A 9,491-nucleotide genomic window follows, 5' to 3' on the forward strand; every position below is an offset into this window, starting at 1 on the left:
ATCGTTAGAAGTATTTAACCTCGTTGCTGTTTGATGATCTTGTCGTTTATAGGTTGTGATAAATGCCAGTACAGTACAATATGATCCTAATAATATAAACCATTTTTACAACAATATATAACAAATAATTCTCATAATAGCCTCATGTTGATTGATATATCATCGTTAACAAACTAACTAAAACGACATAGTAACAATCTAAAATACACTGATACTAATTATGACCTTCCAACACCTGAGGAAAGTGACGGTGAAGGTATCTGGTTAGTTGTCGATACCTGCCATTAAGGTCTTGTGTTGGGAGTAATTTCGCTTGGCATTATGGAGTTCAGTTGGCGGGAACATTAAGCGTCTTACACACGGGTTTATAGCGGGAAGCTGTAGCTCGACTTTCCCGGGAGTGAGTTGTGTTACCTGGACGATGTGGGTGGTCTGTGGTCTGTGGAGGGAGGGAGTGATGGTCTGTGGTCTGTGGAGGGAGGGAGTGATGGTCTGTGGTCTGTGGAGGGAGTGGGTGATGGTCTGTGGTCTGTGGAGGGAGGGAGTGATGGTCTGTGGTCTGTGGAGGGAGGGAGTGATGGTCTGTTTGTCTGTTAGAGATCTGGTGGGAGTTGGATTCTTGGTGGTCTAGGGGGCTTGATGATGGTCTCTTGGTCTGAGGCCTTGTTGATGGTCTGTGGCTCTGTTGATGGTCTATGGCTCTGTTGATTAGTCTTCTGAGGCACTTTTGACTAGTCTATTGAGGCTCTGTTGGTAATCTGTGAGTCTTTTGGTGTACTGATAGGCTCTAGTCTGTTTATTTACCAGAGAGTTAATGATCTGTTGTTATAAGTTCTGTTGTTGTTTTTATCTGCTGGGAGCCTCATAGTCTGGTCTGTTTTGGTCTGTCAGTGGTCTTAAGGTCTGCTGCTGGAGTCTTGTTGATGTTTCTATCCTCTCGTTTGTGGTCATGTTATTGGTCTTCCTGGAGGCTGTTGTTGTCGTTCTGAGGGCCCGACTCCTGCTGTGGTAATGACGGTGGTGGTAGTGGCGAGGGGGGTGGTTGGGTTAGGTTAGGTTGAGTTAAGTTAGGCTTAGTATAAACCTAACCTACTCCTCCTCCTCCTCCTCCTGCTGTGGTGATGGTGGTAGGGGCTGGAGAGAGGGGTGGTAATGTCACGACAGCTACTCACGCGAGGCAGCCATTGAGACGCGATTCACCTCTCCCCCTGGCGGCCACACTTTTCTACTTGTGTCCGCTAATGTTTTCCTCTATTTATCTATAACAGACTAATCGAAAAGTCCCTGTGTGTACCTGAAGTAATTAACTATAGTAATTAACCTGGTTCTACTTAATAACAGTGTAGGTGTTATAAGGAAGATCATTATTGTTATTGTGTATGTGTGAATGTCTGTGTGTGTGAATGTGTGTATGTGTGAATGAGACGTGTAACATGTTATATACAAGTAAATGTTGTTTGGTGTTGTTTACAAGTATAGGGATACGTTCTTGTTTATTTTGATTAGCTATTAAAATGTTGTGTACACTGACAAACTCCGGAGTACAATAAAGTAAATCTCCTGAGTGAAATATATTAACACCCCTTGAGTACATTAACCCCTTGAGTACATTAACCCCTTGAGTACATTACCCCCTTGAGTACATTGACTTAACCCCTGGAGATAGGATGGTTTAAACCCTCTGAACACAGTAACCTCGTGCTGCAGGTGTTGACCGGGAGGTGTTCACGACAGCTAGCTAACTCAGGGTTCAGAACCAGTTTAACGTAAGGGATACAGGAGGTTTTGAATTACTCTTAAGTGAATCCCATTGCCTCTCTTGCCGCTCACCCCTTCCTCTTGCCCCTCACTCCCTTCTTCTTGCCCCTCACCCCTTGCCCCCCCCACCATCCCCCATATCCCTGTGTTCCTGCCCCTTATCCCACCTTCACCATTGCCCCCATCAAAACACAATCGGTGTCATCTAAATTACAAACCTAATGACAGGTCAAACTTAATCACCTGACTTAATGACGACTGACCTTTGACCTCCTCCTTCGAGTGTGACCTGTCATGAAGAGGTCAGAGGTGTAAGTTTACGTTTGTGTTTGTTGTAAGTTAATGGTATAAATGAAGCTTGTTTTACACGTGTCGAGGTGTTAGTCCAAGGTGTAAATAACGTTGGATTTACACCTTGTTTACATTGCGTTGTAAATCAAATGCATATATGACACTGGTTTGATTCTCAGGTTGTAAATCAGAACCTCATACTACATTAGGTTGAGTTTGTTTTGTTTACACTGTACGCCAAGTAAGAGGTGACGTGTAACCTGTTGGTGGAGGAGAAGGATAATGGTGATTGGTCCGTCAGGGAGAAAAGGAGGGTGGTGATTGGTGCATCAGGGGTAAGAAGAGGGTGGTGATTGGTGCGTCAGAGAAGGTGGGAGAGTACAGACCAATAGCTTAATACAAAGGAAGAAAATGCATTATAGTTTTATATAATAGAATACTGTGCAATATACAGTGTAATATGAGTCAGTGTAATGATATAACATAAGAACACAGAGAACAGTGTAATGAGATATGTTACACACACACACACACACACACACACACACACACACACACACACACACACTTTCAGCAGCAAAATATCGTGACTCCATTGGTCTGTGGTATCGAAAATGAGCCATAATAACTCGAGACCCTTTGTTATATCAGATAGGTTGGCGCTCCTGACCAGAACACCCTTCCTCATACAGTGTTCTCTGATGAAAGCTTAAAAAAAATGCCATGTATGATATTTTGAATGACATTAAAGCATTCATGTACAGTGTATGGCATTAGTGGTGGCAGGTGATGGAGAATGCCACCATAGAGTGACACCTTTTAAACACACTGTAGGTTGTCAGGTGTTGGCAGGGACGAGGAGTTTTGAGAGTGACTGAAGTGTTGTTGGTGTTGTTGTTGAGGTCAAGGAACTACAGTACAAAGTTTTATGTGGTCAGAAACTGGTCGTGGATGACTCTCTCTCTCTCTCTCTCTCTCTCTCTCTCTCTCAGGGAAGTGTGTGTGTGTGTGTGTACTGTAAATGCGTATAGTGTGTGTGTGTGTGTGTACCTGGGGAACGTCCTCTGGTTGTATTTACCTGATCATTAACTCCGTAATGACCCGGGGCCTGGGGGCAGCGTCCACCCGCCCCACCATGAGAGTAGGAGACCCCTGGTTGACCCTGGGGGACAGCCTGGGGGTGTGGCGTTGACCTGTACGCCCTCCCTCCTTCCCTCTTCCTCCCACCCCGTCTCTCTTTCTCCTCATCCTATTCCTTCTCCTCCTCTTCTCCCCCTTCTTTCTTCTGCTATGCATTTCCTTCCTCCTGTACACTTCATTCCCCCTCCTCCACCTCTCTCCTCCTCCTTTCTTCTCCTTCCCCCCTCCTCAATACTTCCTTTCCTTCTCCCACCTTTTATTCTTTCCTCTCCTCTCCCCTCTTCTAAACCCTTCAGGTATTGAAAGACGGGGCAGCTGAGAGGTGGTGAGAGGGGGGGATGAATGCCACAGGGGGAAAGGTGTATAGCTCCAGGGGTGGGGAGAGGGGTGCAGTAGGGGGATGGGGAGAGGGGTGGGTTAACGGGGATGAAGGTTAGGGAGATAGGGAGAGGGGGGAGGATATGGCCTGGGGGTGATGATTGTGTGGGGAGAGGAAGATTGAATGCGTTGTTGACGCCTCTTTAGGAATTTTACGAGGCGGTTTTTATTGCGCTAGGTATGAACCCTCCCGGGGGACACCTGTAGTTAATCACCTTTAAAGAGAGACAGGTGTTTGGATGCTCTTGTGTTGAGTCGACTCTTCATTAAGGCTAACACTTAAACCCTCGAGAATGTTAAACCTTATAGCCTTATTTACTCTTTGATGACGCTGGTTTAAATCTTTAATTACTATGGTTTAACCCTTTGAGAATGATATTTGAACCCTTTGATGATAGTTATTTAACCCTTTTGAGGACGGTGGTTTAACCCTTTGAGGATGACGTTTTAACCCTTTTGAGGACGACGATTTAACCCTCCAAGAGTCAAAGGGTAAAGTGATGGTTGTCCAGGTGTGAGTGAGTCGTTCGTGGCAACACACATTAACCCGTGTCTCTGATTAGCGACAAACTTACAAACATTCGTGGGTACGGTGGGGGTCATCGTCCTCTGTCGCCTGTAGTGCATTGACCCCGGATTTAAGTCCTCAATAAGGAGACTATGTGATATGTATCCGGTGTTGAGTACCAGTAGTAACGCTATTAGTTTGTAGTAGTCATGATGATGATTCTTATATTAACAAGAATAAGATAAAGAATAATGATAACAGTAACAGTAGCAACAATAAATGAAGAATAATGACAATAATAATAAAGTTAATAATAATAATAATAATAATAATAATAATAATAATAATAATAATAATAATAATAATAATAATAATCTCGTTTAATAGAATTTCATTGAATTAATATTTATCACATCACAACTTAAGACTTTCCATCTCTCGTAAACATTGACTGTATTGCCCTGTATTCTGTGGTCATGGTCTACAGCTAAGTTGTACTGTACACACACACACACACACACACACACACACACACACACACACACACACACACACACACACACACACACACACACACACACACACACACACACACCAGTAAATCACAATATAAAAGTTAACAGAAAGAAGAAGAACAATTCCCTTTAGTTATAATAAAAACAAAAGAGCGAAAAAAGATTTAAAATCCTCCAGGTGGAAAAATTCAACTCTGGGAAAGCCATGAATATTTTGAGGTGGACAGAGCGGAAGAGACGCCCCGACCCGACCCGAAGCCGAATCCGAATCCAACCCCACTCGAATCCGAATCCGACCCGATCCGAAGCCGAATCCGAATCCAACCCCACCCAAATCCGAATCCGATCCGAATCCGAATCCAACCCTGAATTATGACCTATCCTGTCCCGTAATTGTTAGTTAAGACGCTTCTAATGGTTTACTTATGTATGTATGGGGAAAAATTAAGGGCTGAGAGGACACACCAAGCCTCTCTCTCTCTCTCTCTCTCTCTCTCTCTCTCTCTCTCTCTCACTCTCTCTCTCTCTCTCTCTCTCTCAAAGCCACATTAGAGAACGATCATAAATTAAATGCAAGACGAAGATGAGAACTACAAAAAAAACTACAAAAATTACAAAAAAGATTACAACATAATCTACAAAATAAACTACAGAATATATTACAAAATAAACTACCAAAACTACTACAAAAAGGCTAAACTACAAACTACAGAGAAAAGCCATAAAACTAGACAACACAATATAAGAAATAAACCACACGAAGAAAGACTGAGAAAGAATGTAAGTCTTTTTCTCTCCCTCAAGAAGTAAAAAAGTTTATTAAATTTTCAGAATAAAGAAAATGATAAGAAAATGGAATGAAATTTAGGAATAAAGGATATAAGTGTTGGGTTAAGGAAGGGAAGGGAGGGGAAGGAAGGGAAGGGAAGGGAAGGGAAGGGGAAGGGAAGGAAAGGAAGGGAAGGAAGGGGAAGGAAGGGAAGGAAAGAAAAGAAGGGAAGGGAAGGGAAGGAAGGGAAGGGGAAGGAAGGAAGGGAAGGGAAGGGGAAGGAAGGGAAGGAAGGAAAAGAAAGGAAAGGAAAGGGAAGGGAAGGAAAGGAAAAGAAAGGAAAGGAAAGGAAAAAGGAAAGGAAAGGAAAGGAAAGGAAAGGAAAGAAAGGGAGGGAGGGAAGGAAGGAAGGGAAGGAAAGGAAGGAAGGAAGGAAGGGAGGAAGGAAGGAAGGAAGGAAGGAAGGAGGGAAGGGAAGGGAGGAAAGGAAGGGAATGAGAGTGAGGAGAGAAAGAGAGAACTCAGGGAAAATGGAGAATATTTCTGTAGTGTGTGTGTGTGTGTACATACCATATCTATACTGGACCGTAAGCCAAGGTCACATACACACACACATACACACACACACATACACACACACACACACACACACACACACACACACACACACACACACACACACACACACACACACACACACACACACACACACACACACACATGCATGCATGAACTCTTGCCAAAGTTCCTCATTCATTCACCCATTGAAACAAGGACATAATGTGGCGTGGGTGGGTGACTAGGTGGGTGGGTGACTAGGTGGGTGGGTGACTAGGTGGGTGGGTGCATATCTGGGGGGGAGGAGAAGAGGGAGAGAAGGAGGATAATGAGGGAGAAGGAAAGAGGAGAATGGGGAGGAGAGAGAGAGAATGAATGAATGGCATCTATGCAAATTATGAAGTGTTTGTATCTGTATATGTTAACTACTACTACACCCGGACGAGACAACAATGACGGGTCGTGGATGCAGTGTACAGGGTGTACAGAGGTGTACAGGTGTACAGGGTGTACAGGGTGTACAAGGTGTAAGGTGTACAGGTACAGGTAAGGTGTAAAGGGTGTACAGGGTGTAAAGGTGTACAGTGTACAGGGTGTGTTGTTGCTGTAGTTGTCTTTACTTAAATAATTTAATCGTCTGTCAGTACCAGTTATTTGTTGATCTATTCACCTACTTAATTATGTAAGTTTGTTTATGTAACTTATGAATGTATTAATTTATTGACAGGTGTTGTTGACATGATCCTTGTTTGGGAGGAGGAGAGGAGGTAGGGGAAGAAAAAGATGGAAGAGGCGAGTGCAGGAGAATGGTAAGAAGAGAGAGAGAGTGAAAGTATCTATTCAGTCCACACTTCTCACCTGCCCTCACCTGCCTCCTGCCCTCACCTGCCCCTCCTGCCCTCACCTGTCCATCCCCCCCTCAGAAATGAATTAAAAAGGAAAAATAAACGTACGGGTAACAGCCATGAATATCGAACATTGACTCGTGACCTCATAACACCTCGTATTCTGGAGGTTCACGACCATTACCCACCATGTCCCCAAGCTTCTAACTCTTTAATGGACGTTTGATATTTAATGATTATGAAAACTGTAGAGAAAATCGTGTCTTTCAGCAAATGTCATCGAGGCGTTGTGAATTATTAAGACCGACGGTGAAATGGGAAGCTGGAGAAGGGAGAGAGGTCACGCAACTCTGTCGTTCACTTGTTTATGTGGTACATTTCATCAAGAATATCCGAAGCCAGTGAACTGATAATAACTACATGCGCTGATAATGTAAGATTCAACCTTAGATAGAAATTGAATAGGTATATGCAGTCAATAAGTTGAGGTGTTAAGTCAAAGCGAAAGGTCAGGACATCGTCATCGGTGCCTGGAGGAGGAGGTCTTGGCTGCAGTGGGTAGAGATTAGCCACTATAGGATGTTGCTATTATGTATTATTCTCGCCCTCGCTGTCATGGGGTGGAGGTGAAGCTATCGTGTCTGGTAGGAGGGGGTGAGGGGTAGAGAAAGGTAGAAGATGGAAAGGAAGAAGAGGAAAGTGAGGGAGGAAGTGGAGGAGATGGAGAGAAAGACAACGAGAGGGAGAGGAAGGTGTGGTGAGGATTGAGGGAAATAGGAGAGGAGGATGATGAGGGTAAAGGAAGGAATGTATAAACGAGTAGGAAATGGAAAGAAAGGAGAAGGAAGAGGAATTGAATTTTGCCCCAAACATCGATTAGTTTATTGTGCACCCTTTGGTCGTCCTGTTGGAGTTAGCACCCCCAAAAAATATTCCATAGTAGAGGTTGACAAAAGGTGTGTATAACAGACCCCAGTAGTCAGGATAGTGTGGCCTTGAATATTGTTAGTGACTGTTTCCGGTTCATTGTTTATTCAGTTATGTGTACGTGACCGACTTATTCACACGGACGGGAAGGACATACTGTAGTGTGAGGCAATATGTCTGGCCGCACACTTTATAGTTCCATTTATTGTTATTTGGTTTATATAGTCTTTTAGAGTACAGGAATATGTGGTAGTGATTTCTCTGTATTTTTTTAGACGTGTGTGAGTAGAATTGAGATTTGAATACATATCTGGGTGGAGGTTAGGTTAGATTAGGTTAGTTTAGGTTAGGTTAGGTTAGGTTAGGGATGTTCCAACTCATCACCTTCACCTCTCTGTATCTCTGTCTGGTATTGACACTGGCCAGTTGTCATTATACAGGTAAATAAATTGAAGACCCTTGCCGATATTACTGTTTCATGCTTCACTGTCACTTCATTATGCAGGAGGCTCACTAGGTGCCAGAAAACTTTACAGCTTGTAATAGTAAACAGATGTTGTATGTCATGGGAAGAAATCAATACAATTTGTTAATAATCTTCATCATTGTCTGTTCATCCTCACGCTAAGTCTCAGGAAAGTCAGTAACTCTGCTCCCAGTATCACACATCTGGTACTGTCATCCATCATTATTATCGTATCTAACGGCCCTTTAACTGCATGTACTTACTTGCATGGAACAGGGGGCGTGAGTGTAGGGACAGAGTGTATGGGGGTCACCAGGCGCTGACACATATATCACCGTGAATTTCCTCCCACTGTCACCAAAAGGTTGACCTCAGCTCACATGACAAGTCTAGGCTGTGACCTTTGGGGTTCTTGGTTTAGTTACGAGTTCGTTCACTAGATACAAAAAAATCTCTTCCTTGTGTAAGTTTATCTGTGGTTCCTTGAGGTGTGTCCCGCCCTACATGCCACACCTGGTCCTGAGGATTAGGTTCTCTCCCCCTCCCTCGTCCTCTCCCCCCCTTTCCTCCCTCTCCCTCCCCTCTCTCTTCTTTCTTCTTCCCTCCCCTTCCCCTCTTTCCCTACCCCCCGCCCTTACGCCACGTTTATAATCGGGACGTATCCAATATCCATTAGCAGGAGTCGAAGAAAATCGTTTGGTGTAATTGGTTAAGAGATGACTCCTGGTCGTCTCGCCCTGAGGAGGCATTAAACGAGACGCCGCGTGTTGTTGGGGCAAAGAAAAACGAAGTGTGGCTTAACCCTGTCTTGTCCCGCCCCTTTCGTCCATTATTAAATTACCTGTATAGAACATTAAAGGGAACGTCTTCATCTTCAATCATCACCCGTAGCTACTTGGCAGTGTTACGTCAGTGATCAGTAGCGCCTGGCGTTCTTCCTCTTTCCGTCAAGTCTTGGTGATGGACACATACTACAGTACATCTTCTGATAATTAGTTTAATGGGGTTTTATTTCCCTTCTTTTTCTTCTTTACTTTATTTTCTTATGATTTTATTCTGTTCTTTAATTATTATTATTATTATTATTATTATTATTATTATTATTATTATTATTATTATTATTATTATTATTATTATTATTATTATTATTATTATTATTATTATTATTATTATTATTATTATTATTATTATTATTATGTTGTTGTTGTTTTTGTTGTTGTTTACTGATTTATATGATTTTCATTTATTTTCATTTATTTTTTATTTTCATAATTATAAGTGTTGTGGTTCCAATTAATTTAATTAAGGTTGTAGTGAGAGAGTCGGGTTGGCCTCA

Source organism: Homarus americanus, unplaced genomic scaffold (assembly GCF_018991925.1).
Source record: "Homarus americanus isolate GMGI-L3 unplaced genomic scaffold, GMGI_Hamer_2.0 scaffold16477, whole genome shotgun sequence".
NCBI lineage: Eukaryota > Metazoa > Arthropoda > Malacostraca > Decapoda > Nephropidae > Homarus > Homarus americanus.